The following is a 15,891-nucleotide window of genomic DNA, read 5'->3' on the forward strand; positions in this document are numbered from 1 at the left end:
CCTTACCATCCTTTCCTTGCCTCAGTGGGACAAACCTATCCAGCACAATCAGCAAGTGCTCCCAAAACAACCTCCATATTTAGATTACTTTTTTTTAGATTAGATTACTTACAGTGTGGAAACAGGTCCTTCGGCCCAACAAGTCCACACCGACTCACCGAAGCGCAACCCACCCAGACCCCTGCATTTACCGCTTCACCTAACACTACGGGCAATTTAGCATGGCCAATTCACCTAACCTGCATGTTTTTGGACTGTGGGAGGAAACCAGAGCACCCGGCGGAAACCCACGCAGACACAGGGAGAATGTGCAAATTCCACACAGACAGTTGCCTGAGGCAGGAACTGAACCTGGGTCTCTGGCGCTGTGAGGCAGCAGTGCTAACCACTGTGCCACCGTGCCGCCCATGTGCAGTTTCCTGAGAACCCAATTTAGGTGCACCAGTTCTTGCCTAATAGCATTATAATTCCCCCCCCCGCCCCCAATTATTTACTTTCCCATACTGTCTGCTCCAATTCCTCTCCATGACTATTAGATCCAAGGAAGGGACATAAAAATTTGCCAAAACAAAGCACCAGACCTGAGCTTTTGCAAGCAGGTTAAATTTCAGCAAAGAAGAACAAGGGTTGATTAAAGGGTGGAAAATGGAATGCTAGAGTAGGCTTGCTGGGGCCATTTCAACTGATAGCAAAAGCTTCTATAAATATGTGAAGAGAAGACGATTAGTGAAGACTAATATAAGTGTCTTACAGTCACTGGGTAAGTTATAATGGGGAACAAAAAGATGGCAGACCAAATAAATATATGTTTTGGTTTCATTTTCACACTGGAGGACACAAATTATGTCCCTAAAATATTGGGGAACACATGGTCTATTGAGGAGGGAGTAAAATAAAATAAAAAATTAGGAGGGAAATAACGTTACGAAATTAATGGATAAAAGCCAATAATTCCCTTGGGTTTGATAATTTATATCCTGGGTAGAGGTCATCTTCCAAGATAATACAGATACTGGAACAGTTTCTGTGGATAAGAGAGTACTAGTATAATCCCACTATTTTTAAAGGAAGTAGAGAGAAACCGGAGAATTAAAGACCAGTTAGCCTGGCATCGGTAATGGGGAAAATGCTGCAGTCTATTATAAAACATTTAATCGTAGAATACTTGGAAGATTGTTTCTGATCCTGTCACTGTCAGCATGGATTTTCAAAAGGGAAATCTTAGATTCATATGGCACAGAAGAGGCCTTTCTGCCACCGAGGCTGTACTAACCTATTTGAATTAATCCCATTTTCCAGCATTTGGCCCATAGCTTCAAATGTCATAACTTTTCAAGTGCTCATCTACGTACCTTTTTAAAGGTGGTAAGGTTTCCCACCTCTACTACCCTCCCAGGCTGCCACCACCTTCTGGGTGAAAAAAGATTTCCTCAACTATCTTTTCATTATTGATCCTTCCAACTTCGGGGAACAGCTGCTTCCGATCCAATCTGTCCTTGCCCCTCATAATCTTATACACCCCTTAGCCTACTCTGCTCTAAAGAAAATAACCTGAGTCTATCTCGCCTCTCTTTTTATCTAAAATGTTTCATCCTTGGTAACATCTTCATGAATCTCCTGTGCACCCCCTCCAGTGTGATCCCATCCCTCATATAGTGTGGTGATAATGACACACTGCCTGCCTACAGATTGCAAATTTGCAGATACATTGTATTTTACTGAAAAATACACAATCTGTAGGCAGTCAGTCAATGTGACATTTTATGAATTCCTACTTTGGAAACAGAACCAGTCTGATTCAAGGATGAGATACAGACAGACTGTAACCTCACACCTTTAATGCATTGTCTGAGCTGAGATGTCATTTTCTTTACATAATAAAATGTTAAGTTATCTTAGACTGTGACTTGAAAGAAGTTCTGGACATTACATGTAGAATTATAGAGATGTACAGCCTAGACCCCTCGGTCTAACCCGTCCATGCCGAACAGATATCCCAACCCAATTTAGTCCCACCTGCCAGCACCCGGCCCACCTCCCTCCAACCCTTCCTATTCATATGCCCATCCAGATGCCTTTTAAATGTTGCACAATTGAAACCTGCATCCTCATTCTAAGTGATTAAAGACTTAACAGCAATCTAGGTTTGTTCAATACATCACATCAGTTGTATGACTCTTTGATCTTTTCCTGTAAATTCTGTGTCCTATGATCTAGCTACCTGACGAAGGAATGCTCTGAAAGCTTGTACTTTCAAATAAACCTATTGGATTATAACCTGGTATTGTGTGATTTTTAACTTTAACCACCCCAGTCCACATCCACATCATTAGAAACAAAAACAGGGAGCATAAAAAAGGTAAAATTTAAAAGATGTATGGATCAATTTCTCTGTTGAAAAATAAGATGCTGATATTTGAGTTGTTGATTTTGGCATTCTTGCTTTGCTGTTGATTAAAATTCTCTTGTCCTGTATCCTTTCAACTGGCTTGTTGGTTAGCTGGTTTCTACCACTCAGAGAAAGAAAACCCTCTACCTGTAATACAGGGGTATTCAATGGCTGTTCTCAAACTGTGGCCTTCAGAGCACACCAATCCATATTGTATGGCATCAGGCCACTAACATATATGAAGCATGGTTAAAGTCTGCTTTTAACCCCTGTTTCTGTGTATTTTTTGAAAGGAGAATTGTAAATATGTCTTTTGCCCAGATTACTGTCTGTTTTTTCCCATTATGTTCAGAGTCTGAGATATCTCCAAGGAGGTTACAGTTAAGTTTATAATCCATGTCTCCCTGTTAACTCTTCTTCTTAAAACTGGAGTAATATGGAATGAGTGATTCCTTTATGAGGAAAGGCTACTCAAGCTAGGTCTGCATCCTCTGGAGGTCAGAAGATTTAGAGGTGACTTAATTAAAACATTGAAACAGTGGAAAAAAAATCTTCTCATCTCAGTCCTAAATGGATTCCCCAGTTATCAGAAGTATCCTTCCTGTGTGTGTGCCCTGTCTAGTCCTGTAGGAATTTTATAGGTTTCTATGAGATACCATCATTCTTCTAAACTCCAATCAATATTATCCTAAGTGATTTACCTTCTCTTCATACATCAGTCCTGCCATACCAGGAATGAGTTTGATCGAAAACAAATTGCTGGAAAAACTCAGGCGATCTGGCAGCATCTGTGGAGAGAAATCAGAGTTAACATTTTGGGTCCAGTGGCCCTTTTTCATAGGTGATCTGATCAAATTTGCAGATGATACAAAACTTGAAGGGATGATAGTGTAAAGTTACTACTCCCTAGACCTTGAATATCTTACAGAAAAGTACCTTGCAGTAAAGGGACTTCACCACTATCCTGAGACTGTCTACATCCCATTCCATGCGGAAGTGAAGAGTGCACTTGACAAAGTATACAATGTTACAGTCTTGAGACCTTGTTTCTCGATGCCTGATTCATCATGTCCAGTGACTTCAACCAGGCCAACCAGAAAAACATGTTACTGAAGTACCATCAACACATCTCCTGTCAGATGTCTGAAAATCCTTGACCGTTGTTATACAACCATCAAAGATGCCTTTCACTCCATCCCCCATCCACATTTTGAAAACTCAGATCACAATGCTGGCGCTTACAAGCAGAAATTGAAACAAAGAAAATTACAGCACAGGAACAGGCCCTTTGGCCCTCCAAGCCTGCACCGATCCAGATCCTCCATCTAAACCTGTTGCCTATTTTCTAAGGATCTGTATCCCTCTGCTCCCTGTCCATTCATGTATCTGTCTAGATACATCTTAAATGATGCTATCATGCCCGCCTCTACCACCTCTGGCAACGCATTCCAGGCACCCCCCACCCTCTGCATAAAGAACTTTACACACATATCTCCCTTAAACTTTTCCCCTTTCACCTTGAAATTGTGACCCTTAGTAATTGAGACCCCACTCTGGGGACAAAGCTTCTTGCTATCCACCCTGTCTATACCTCTCATGATTTTGTAGACCTCAATCAGGTCTGCCCTCAACCTCCGTCTTTCTAATGAAAATAATCCTCATCTACTTAACCTCTCTTCGTAGCTGGCACCGTCTATATTAAACTACATCCTGGTGTACCTCCTCTGCACCCTCTCCAAAGCATTCACATTCTTTTGGTAATGTGGCGACCAGAACTATACACAGTATTCCAAATGTGGTCAAACCAAAGTTCGATACAATTGTAACATGACCTGCCAACTCTTGTACTCAATACCCAATCGGATGAAGGAAAGCATGCGGTATGCCTTCTTGACCACTCTACTGACCTGCGTTGCCAGTTTTGAGAAACCATGGACCTGAACACCCAGATCAGGTGAACCATATAGTTCACTCTTGAATTAGATCTTCCAAAATGCATCACCCATGATGCATGACAACATGCGAACCCAATACAGAAAGTGGTGCAGTGTTAGTCTGAAGCAACGGAATGTCTTATATGGGATTGCTTAGAGTCAGTGGACTGGGCCATATTCAAGAACTCAGTGGCCAACCTAACTGAGTACACCACTAACATCACAGGCTTCATTAGTAATTGTGTAAAAAGACTGTGTGCGGAAGAAGTTGATCCAGATGTTCCCAACCAGAAACCATGGATGAACCAGGAGATCCAGTCCCAACTGAAGTCCAGGTCTGAGGTGTTCAAGTCAGCCAATCCTAATTTATACAGGAAATTCAGGTACAATCTTCATAAGACCATCAGAGATGCCAAGAGGCAATATCAAACTATGCTTGAGATCCAGACTAACCATATGGGCACCCTTCATTTGTGGTAAGGCTTATACAACATAACGAGCTACAAAGTGAAGTTGAACAGAATAGTGGGCAACAGTACATTCCTACCGAATGAGCTTAGTACATTTTACGCTCACATTGAGCAGAAGGTCAATGAAACAATCCCAACAGCCTTGGACACACATGTATCCATGGTCGTACCACAGATGCTAGATCAGCATTCTTGAGAGTGAACCCATGAAAAGCAACCCCCCCCCCCAGATGGAGTCCCTAGTTGTGTACTCAGATTCTGTGAAGACCAGATGGTGAGAGTATTCAGACATCTTTAAACCCTGCTTAGTATGATCTGAAGTCCCTGCCTGCTTCAGGAAGACCACCATCACCCCAGTGCCAAAGAAAACTCATGCAGCATGCCTCAGTGACTACTGCCTGATGGTCTGACATCCACAATTATGAAGTGCTTTGGGAGGTTAGTCACAGTTTACATCAACATCAGCCTACCAAATTACCTTTGATCATTTGCAATTCGCCTACTAGAGCAACACGTCCACAGCAGATGCCATCTCCCTAGCCTTACACTCACCCATGGAACATTTGGATAACAAGGATACCTGTATCAGGCTCCTACCTATTGATTACAGTTCCACCACCATCACCTTAATTCTGAACAAACTCATCTCTAAACTAACCTGACCCGTAGGTGGCAATCAGTAAGAATAGGTAACAACACCTCCTCCACCATAATCTTCAACACCAGTGCTCTGTAAGGCTGTGTACTCAACCTCCTCCTACAGTCCTCATACAGTCACAACTGTGTGGCCAAATTATGCTCCAACTTCATGTACAAGTTTGCTGATGACACCACCATTGCAGGGCAGATCTCAATCAGGAACCAATCAGAATGCAGGAAAGAGATTTGAGTGCTTAGTGGCATGGTGTAAAGACAACAATCTCTCCATCAACATCAGCAAAATAAAGGAGCTGGTCATTAACTTCAGGAAGCGAGTAGAAGGCATACCCCTGCATTAATGGTGCTGAGGTGGAGATGATCGAGAGCATCAAGTTCCTGGAAGTGATGATCACCAACAGTCTGTTCTGATCCACCCATGTCAACACAATGGTCAAGAAAGTACAACAGTGTCTGCACTTCCTCATGAGGTTGAGGAACTTTTGCATGTCCACAATGACTCTTCCCAATTTTTATAGGTGCACCATATAAAGCAGAAAATGTGTTGCTGAAAAAGCGCAGCAGGTCAGGCAGCATCCAAGGAACAGGAGAATCGACGTTTCGGGCATAAGCCCTTCTTCCTGATTCTCCTGTTCCTTGGATGCTGCCTGACCTGCTGCGCTTTTCCACCAACACATTTTCAGCTCTGATCTCCAGCATCTGCAGTCCTCACTTTCTCCACCAAATAAAGCATCCTATCTGGATGCATCATAGTGTGGTTTGGCAACTGCTCTTCCCAAGACTACAAGAAACTAGAGAGAGTCATGAAAACCAGCCTTCCATCCATTGACTCCATCTAGTCTTCCCGCTGCCTCGGGAAAGGAACCAACGTGATCAAAGAGCCCTCCCACCCCAGTTATAACCTCTTTCACCCTCTTCCTTCAGATAGAAGATACGAATGTTTATATACACATTTGAATAGATTAAAGAATACCTACTTCCCTGTTGTTATTATACTTCACATTTTAAATTTAATGTTGATCTCGCTTTCTCAGCACCTTCTCTGCAGCTGTAACATTGTATTCTTTGCTCTGTTCTATTACTCTAATACACTTTACATGGTATGGTCTGCACGCAAAATAAAACTTTTCACTGTGCCTAAGTACGTGTGAGAATAATAAATCAAATCAAATCAAATTAAAGCTACAAAGCACATTGACAAGTTGATGGAGTGGGCAGATAGATGGCAGGTGAAATTCAATGCAACAAAAACATTTTTACATTGAGTAGTGAGGGTCTGGAACTGCCTGGAAATGTGATGGAGTTAGATTAAATTGAGGCATTAGCAGGCCATTACATGATTATTTAAATAGAAACAAAAACAATGATTAGGATTAAAGCAGGAGTACGGCACTGAGTTCCCTAATGCTCATTCAGAGATCTGGTGCAGGCATGATGAGCCAAATGACCTCCTTCTGCACTATAACAATTCTGTAATGAATTAATTCTCTATCAATCCCATTCTAATCAAATGGTTAAATGTATGCCAGATGAGAAAACTCCCTGAAAATAATTGAGATGAAGTTAACAAAACCTAATACTTATGAGTTTATAAAACAATATTAATACTAGGAATAGCTTTATAGAAATTATACATTGATGTTTTCACAACACATACTTGTAAGAGATGCAATAACATACTTCAATCAATGAACAAATGTTCTGTAATTTAATATCATTACAAAATCCTTTCTCAAGTCTTGTAAAAATTCCTGATCAATGATCCAGGAGCTTAAGTGTTTTAAATAAACTGCTCTAACATTACAGTATACTTGAGAGACTAAGATATAGACAAGGTAATCTAGGGTGAGGGGCAAATAAGGCCACAAAATAAAGTTCCCTGCCTTTCACCACAAAGTAGAAACAGTTCCACATTCACTGGCTTAAAGGGCTGGACTGAACAGAATGTGTACAGGTAACTAAATATTTAAATGACACATATGTCAGAAGAATTGAAGAAATTAGAAATGCAAAGAATGCATGAATAACAAACACACTACAAAATGAACCAAAGAAGAAATAAAGAGAATCTAACCATAATCCTTTAATGTTTGATTGCACCTGAATCGGATGGGGACTAATATACCGGAGGGGAGATTTGCTCGAGCTGCTCAGGAGGATTTAAACTAGTAAAGGTTGGGGAGGGCAGGGGACCGGGACCCAGGGAGATAGGAAAGAAATCAACTGAGACTACTGCAGTTGAGAAAAGAAGTGACTCAAGCAGTCAGGCCAGGCAGGGACAAGCACAGAACAAGGTAGGACTGATAAAGTGCATTTATTTCAATGCCAGAGGTCTAACACAGAAGGCAGATGAACTCAGGACATGGTTCGGAACATGGGACTGGGATTTCAGACCAATTACAGAAGCGTGACTCAGGGATGGACAGGACTGGACTGGCTGCTTAATGTTCCAGGATACAAATGCTACAGGAAGAATAGAAAGACCGGCAAGAGAGGAGTGGCATTTTTGATAAGTGATAGCGTTACAACTGAGCTTATGGAGGATATTCCTGGAAATACATCCAGGGAAGTTATTTGGGTGGAACTGAGAAATAAGAAAGGGATGATCACCTTTTAGGATTGTATTATAGACCCCCTAATAGTCAGCAGGAAATTGAAAAACAAATTTGTAAGGAGATCTCGGTTTTCTGTAAGAACAATAGGGTGGTTATGGTAGGGGATTTTAACTTTCCAAACATAGACTGAAACTGCCGTAACGTTCAGGATTTAGCTGGAGAGGATCTTGTTAAGTGTGTACAAGAAGTTTTTTGGATTCTTGTGGGTGTACCTACTAGAGAAGGTGCAAAATTTGACCTACACTTGGGAAATAAGGCAGGGCAGGTGCCTGAGGTGTCAGTGAGGGAGCACTTTGGGGCCAGCGACCATAAATGTATTAGTTTGAAAATAGTGATGAAAAAGGATTGACCGGACCTAAAAGTTGAAGTTCTAAATTGGAGGAAGGACAGAACATTCAAAAGTTGATTGGGGACAGATGTTCACAGGTAAAGGGACGGCCGGTAAATGTGAAGCCTTCAAAAATGAGATAATGGGAGTCCAAAGACAGTATATTCACAGGTGAGGTGCCAGAAGACTGGAGTTTGGTTAATGTGGTACCACTATTTAAGAAAGGTGGTAAGGACAGGCCAGGGAACTATAGACCAGTGAGCCTGATGTCGATGGTGGGCAGTTGTTGGAGGGAATCCTGAGGGACAGGATTTACATGTATTTGGAAAGGCAAGGACTGATTAGGGATAGTCAACATGGCTTTGTGCTTGGGAAATCATATCTCACGAACTTGATTGAGTTTTTTTGAAGAAGTAACAAAGAGAATTGATGAGGGCAGAGCGGTGGATGTGATCTATATGGAATTCAGTAAAGCATTCAACAAGGTTCCCAGTGAGAGATTGGTTAGCAGGATTAAATCTCATGGAATACAGAGATAACTAGCCATTTGGATACAGAACTGGATAAATGATAGAAGACAGAGGGTGGTGGTAGAGGGCTGTTTTTCAAACTGGAGGCCTGTGACCAGTGGAGTGCCACAAGGAATGGTGCTGAGTCCGCTACCTTTCATCATTTATATAAATGATTTGGATGTGAATATAGTTAGTAAGTTTGCAGATGACACCAAAATTGGACAGCAAAGAAGGTTACCTCAGATTACAATGGGATCTTGATCAGATGGGCCAATGGGCTAAAATGTGGCAGATGGATTTTAATTTAGATAAATGTGAGGTGTTGCATTTTGGGAAAGCAAATCTTAGCAGGACTTATACACTTAATGGTAAGGTTCTAGGGAATGTTGCTTTACAAAGAGACCTTGGAATGAAGGTGTGTAGTTCCTTGAAAGTAGAGTCGCGGATAAATAGGATAGTGAAAAAGGTATTTGGAATCCTTTCCTTTATTGGTCAGAGTATTGAGTACAGGAATTGGGAGGTCATATTGCAGCTGTACAGGATGTTGGTTAGGCCACGTTTGGCATATTGCGTGCAATTCTGGTCTCCTTCCTATTGGAAAGATGTTGTGAACTTGAAAGGGTTGGAGAATTTGACTATATGGAGAGGTTGAACAGGCTGGGGCTGTTTTCCCTGGAGTGTCGGAGCTGAGGTGGTGACCTTATAGAGGTTTACAAAATTATGAGGGGCATGGATAGGGTAAATAGACAAAGTCCTTTCCCTGGGGTGGGGCAGTCCAGAACTAGAGGGCATAGGTTTAGGGTGAGAGGGGAAAGATATAAAAGAGACCTAAGGGGCAATGTTTACATCAGATGGTATGTGTATGGAATGAGCTGCCAGAAGAAGTGGTTTAAAAGACATCATGATGGGTTTATGAATAGGAAAGGCTTGGAGGGATATGGGCCAAGTGGTGGCAAGTAGGACTAGATTAGGTTGGGATAGCTGGTCAGCATGGACGAGTTGGACTGAAGGATCTATTGCCATGCTGTATATCTCTATGACTCTATAAGTGTAATGGCATTGCCATCACTGAATTGTACTGAATTAGCAGAGAACAAGTAAATATTTTCAGTTGGATCCAGACTGAATATATCAGAATGAAAGGACCTGGATGATTTTGCATCCTCTTTGTCATTCTCTTGCCTTCCGAGAATTAAAACATGTGAAGTAAAAATGGATTGCTGGTTCATCGCCAATTTTATGTTATTGCATAAAGTCAAGAACTATCATTTTGTCCTTCATGAAATCGCAAACTGAATTATGTAAGAAGAGAATGCCGTTTCTGGTCTCTATAGCCCAAGAGAGGGATGCAAACCTGCACGATCTAGAGGAATGAATAAACCCTTCATGTACTAATACCAGCACATGGACAAGGTATCAGTAACATAAGCAGCAGGATCTACCCTCCACCCTTCAGGCTCTCTGCCTGTATTCCTGATGAAGGGCTTTTGCCCAAAACGTCGATTTTACTGCTCCTCAGATGCTGCCTGAACTGCTGTGCTTTTCCAGCAACACTCTAATCTCGCCTCTGGTTTCCAGCATCTGCAGTCATTGTTTTTACCATAAGCAGCAGGATGCCTATTTGCTGCTTTTCATGTATTAAAATAGCAGCTCGTGCAGAAATGCAGCTTTTGAAGCCTGTATTTTGTACAGGAAGGAGCTGAAACTATAATGTAACAAGCGGTAACCACATACATATCTTGAAAATATACCAACTGATTATTTTTGACCGAGATGAAACCACAAAGTGAGCAGCAAATGTACTGAATTAGAGGAATGCAGAATGTTTATGATTCAGAAATATGAAATAATGCTTTCTCACTAGAGGATCACTCATATAGTTGTGTAGAAATGAATCGAACAGCTAAAATCATTCTCTCATTCTGATCACTTAAACTGAACTATCAACATTGTTTTTCCCCCTGCACTCCAACTTCATCCCTCCAATGTTGCATGAATGCTACTGTTACAGGGTGGAGGTCAACACCTCTGATAATTAAAACAGAAACACCCAGAAAAGTTCACCTCGCCTCGTAATCTGACATAAAAGTGTGACAAATGATGCAATCTATCACTTACACTCAATTTGTTACAAAGGAGTGATTAAGTGAAATGGAATCCTTTAGTCCACTCTATAATTAACAACTGACAATTTATTTATCTAACTCCAACAGTAAACAAATTAATAGAACAACTAACAAACTGAACAATTCCTCCAACTGCTAATTAATTCTTTACTAACTTAAATTCCAGTAGGATGCTGTTCAAATAAATACAAGTTCCACCTAAATAACAAAACAATAAATTAAAACTTAGTCTCTCAAAATTGCAGCAAAAATACATCTTCTAGAATGCACCTTGTCCTCTCTGCTGATTCTGCTGTTGGGAATGTTTTCTTGTCATTCTTCGGTTCTGAATGTATCAAATTGTAGTGTCAAGAATGTTCACTAAACATGCTGTGTTTTATAGATAGATGGTGCTTTTCTTCTGCGAGATCTTGAAGGAGCAAGATGTTTATTTCTCAGATGGCATTTTCTCTCACTTGTTCAGATGGCAGTTAACTCTGCTTTCTGTCCAATTGCCCCTCTGTTATGTACCCCTCGATAACATATTCAATTCTTATTATTAGTTTCAGGTTATCAACACCATTAGATTTGAATTTAATTGGCCCTTAGTCTCCAAGTAGCTTTTTAAATTAATTGGCTGAATTTAAACTGGCTGAATTGTCTAGGTAAAAATGCTACTTGGGCCTGCTAACTGAACAGTGTTTTCAGACATTGTGTCAAATTATGCACCTGTAGCTGCTGCCCACAGACATTCATTTTTAAATCTATAAGCATTTAAAAAGGATGTCACAATGCTTTCTCCCATTTTACAAGTTTCCCATTTTTTGCATACCAATTTTGTGACACTACCCCACCACACTTCACTTCATCCCTGATGAAGTCATCTAGACTCAAAACATTAGCTTGCTTTCTCTCTGTGGATGATGTCTGACCCGCTGTGATCTCCAGCAATTTTTGTTTTCAGCTAAAATCATTCCTTAGAGATCCTGCATTTTTACCATAATCAGAGTACTATTTCTCATAGATATACATAGACTAATAACAGTCATAGCCTGCTTTACCAAGGCTGAGATGGGAGAACGTCCAAGCTATAGAGGATTCGAGAGCTTATAGGGCATAGACAGGAAGATGAAAATGAGACCAAGATCAAGGCAGTCATCATCTTATTGAATGATGAACCAATCACAAGGGGCTAGATGGCCTATTTCTGTTCTTGTTTCTTATGTCCTTATGTTTGGTAACTATACCGCAATAATTTTAAATGTCTTGCACCCTCCTGAGATTATGAAAAATGTTAAATAATTGTTCTCTCATAATTCATTTAAATTGAATTACTTATAAATTTCTTTTTTGTTTCGTTGACGCATTTACTTATCTCAGTGTGGTCATGATCCATATTAGTAGGAACATAAGAAATAAGAGCCATTTAACCCTCAAGCCTTTTCTACCATCTAGATCATGGATGACCTTGTACCACAATACCATTTGGCTGCACTAACCCCATATCCCTTGATATCTATCTAAAAATCTAACAATATCTGTCTTGAATATACTCAATGACTGTGATTCCCAGCTTTGGGGTAGAGCCTTCCAAATATCCACCACAGTCTGATTGAAGAAACTCCTTCTCAGCTAAATCTGAAAGGATCCAACTCTTATCCTGAGTTTGTGTCTCCTGGTCTGAATCACCTCAGCTTTGAGGAACATCTTACTGCATCTACCCTGTAAAAACATTGTATGCTTTAATGAGATAACATTTCCTTCTTCTAGTGGGCGGCACAATGCCTCAGTGATTAGCACTGCTGCCTCACAACACCAGAGACCCGGGTTCGATTCCTGTCTTGGGCGACTGACTGTCTGTGTGGAGTTTGCACAATCTCCCTGTGCCTGCATGGGTTGTCTTTAGGTGCTCCGGTTTCCTTTCACATTCCAGGTGAATTGGCCATGCTACATTGCCCATAGTGTTAGGTGCATTATAACGAGGTAAATATATAATCGGAACCTCTGCCTTTTGCAACCCCTCTTGAAATATGGACAACATAACCTTGTTAAAGAAGCAGCATCATTACAACATCCTCAAGACATAGGAGCATTAGGGTATTTAACTCATTGAGTCTACTCACAATATTCCAAATGCGGTCGAACCAAAACCTTGTACAGCCTCAGCAGTACATTTGTGCTGTTGTATTCTAGCTCTCTTAAAATGAATACTAACATGAATTAAGTCATCAATATAAATTATATATATTAAATTAAAATAAAGAGCTGTGGATTCCGCAGATCTGAAATAAAAACAGAAATTGCTAGAGGAACAGACACACAAAGTACTCATTTAGGATCTCGTCCACATCCTCTGCCACCAAGCACAAGTTCCCTCCTTTATCCTTTGCCCATACTGCTCTAGAGTCCATGGAACTTTGGAAGATGACCTGCAATGCATCCAATATTTCCAGGGCCATTTCCTCAAATTAAGCCTTGGTAATTTGTCAGCATTTAACCCCATTAATTTTCCTAGCATTTCTAACATTTCTGGGACATGTGTGCTATCTTTTGTGATGACAAAACCAAAGTATATGTTCAGTTCTGCATTTCTTTATTCACCATGATAATTTCCCTGGCTTTTGACTGTAAGGGTACCTTCATTTCTTTTCACTAATCTTTTCCTTTTCACATATTTGCAGAAACTTTTATGATCAGTTTCTATGTTTACTGCACCCTCACCAACTTCTACAGATGCACCATTGAGAGCACACTTGTCCAGCTGCATAACAACTTAGTATGGCAACTGCAATGCCCCGAACTGTAAGAAACTACAGGAGGCACAGCCCAGGCCATCACGGGACCTAACCTTCCAACAATGGACTCCATTTATACAGCCCGCTGCTGCTAAAAAGCTACCAACATCATCAAGACTCTTCGCACCCCAGTAACAATCTCCTACAACCTGTTCCATTAGGCAGAAGGTAACGAAGCGTGAACACACACATCAGCAGGTTCAGGACAGCTTCTTCACGACCATTATTAGAGTATTGAATGAACTCTGTCGCCTCAAATAATACTTATCTTGCTAGCATTGATCTCTTTTGTACACTCTGCAATGTATGCCTCTGTCTAAATCTGTTTTGTTCTATACATGCTTGCTCACTATGATCTGCCTGTACTGTTTGTAAACAAAGTATTTCACTATACTTTGGTACACATGACAATAAAGCAATCAATCATTCAATTTCCCCCATTAATCAGACTTTTTGCCCTCTGTTGCCGAATACTGAAATGCTCGCTTGCTACTTTTTCTGGCAATTTTATATGTCTCCACCTTGGATCTAACACTGTCCCAAACTTATTTTGTAAGCCACGGTTGAGCCACCTTTGCTGATTTATTGTGTGCCAGACAGGAAAGAATTATTGTTGTAATTCATAAACATGTTTTTTGAATAATAGCCATTGCCCATCTACCATCAACCCTTCAGTAAGGATCCTCAGCCCATCTTGCCAATTTGCATCTCGTACCCTCATAGTTCCCTTTAGTTAGATTCAGGACCCTAGTTTTGGATTTGATTGCTTCAGTTTTCATCTTAATGAAGAATTCTATTCTTTTTAAAGTCACTGTTCTGTGAGAGACAAACACACAACAAAATTGTTGTCATCAAAGAATTAAAACAAAAATTTCAGCTCAGGAACAGGCCCTTTGGCCCTCCAAGCCTGCACCGATCCAGATCCTCCATCTAAACCTGTCGCCTATTTTCTAAAGGTCTGGATCTCTTTGCTCTCTGCCCATTCATATATCTGTCTAGATATGATTTGGAGATGTTGGTGTTGGACTGGGGTGTACAACATTAAAAATCACATAACACCAGGTTATAGTCCAACAGGTTTAACTGGAAGCACAGTAGCTTTCGGAGCTACGCTCCTTCATCAGGTCGCTCCTTCATCATTACCACCTGATGAAGGAGCGACGCTCCAAAAGCTAGTGTGCTTCCAATTAAACCTGTTGGACTATAACCTGGTGTTGTGTGATTTTTAACTCTGCCTAGATATATCTTAAATGACGCTATCATGCCCGTCCCTGTTAAAGTACAGATATGAGATGGCCCAGGGAATCCCTTGTGGACTCTGACTTGTAAGCCTCTCGGTTCGTCCCGGAGATCGTACTCATTGGTGGTTTGGAATTTTAAAAAACTCTTAAAGACAGTTTAGTTTAATTTTAATCATTCCCTTCATTTACTAATAGCATCACTGTCACAACATAACACTGATACCTATAAACCAGGCTAACAGGATTCTCATAATTCAGGAGAGAAGAACATCAGCTCTTCAAGAGCCCTGGCAGGGACACCATCGTACTATCAAAACAAACTATTTTTATACACAGGTTTACAAAGGCGTTACTGTCACAAACACAAAAGTTAACGAAAGCACTGCATGTTCTGAACTAGACAGATAATAGTGAAGGACAATAATTCGGGAGAGAAGTTAATTGATACCGAGTTTTGTTATGAGGTCAGAATTAAACATTGTTTATTAATTTCACAAAGGAACAGCCATGAATGTTTTCATTCGGTGTCTTGTTTATAGAGATTCGCTAATGTTCAGGCAAATGTTCTTAACTATCTTATCCTCCCTGCCATACTATTTCTAGTGTGCAGCAAATGTGTTCTATAATTCAAAATTACATTTTAGTCTAAATGTTTAAGGACAACATTTAAGGCTATTAACTTTTTAATCCCCTTTTTGTCATTTCATGACAACTACATAGCTTATACAAGTATAATCAGTCCATTTAATCAATTTGTATTCTTAATAAGTCAAGTGCCTCCTCTGGCGAGTCATCATCCAGAGGAGCAGAGTCTGAAAGATACTGGATTTCAGCATGGGAGTTCA

The 15,891-nt window shown here is 40.6% G+C and overlaps 1 protein-coding gene across 4 annotated transcripts in view; it reads left to right on the plus strand.

The window, feature by feature from the left end:
- The window catches only part of LOC122557992 (uncharacterized), a 165,313-nt gene that overhangs the window by 21,556 nt on the left and 127,866 nt on the right, over positions 1–15,891 (plus strand). For 2 of the 4 annotated variants that reach the window (XR_006313990.2, XR_015758374.1), the window contains exon 2: positions 13,692–14,249. The exons of the other annotated variants lie outside the window; for them this stretch is intronic. The gene's annotated coding sequence lies outside the window, so the exon portion shown is untranslated. Of the gene's footprint in view, positions 1–13,691; positions 14,250–15,891 lie in introns of those variants that run through there. 4 annotated transcript variants of the gene reach the window in all.

The sequence above is a fragment of the Chiloscyllium plagiosum genome, unplaced genomic scaffold (assembly GCF_037043375.1).
Source record: "Chiloscyllium plagiosum isolate Xiang-an unplaced genomic scaffold, Cpla_swu_hap1 HiC_scaffold_1, whole genome shotgun sequence".
Taxonomy (NCBI): Eukaryota; Metazoa; Chordata; class Chondrichthyes; order Orectolobiformes; family Hemiscylliidae; genus Chiloscyllium; species Chiloscyllium plagiosum.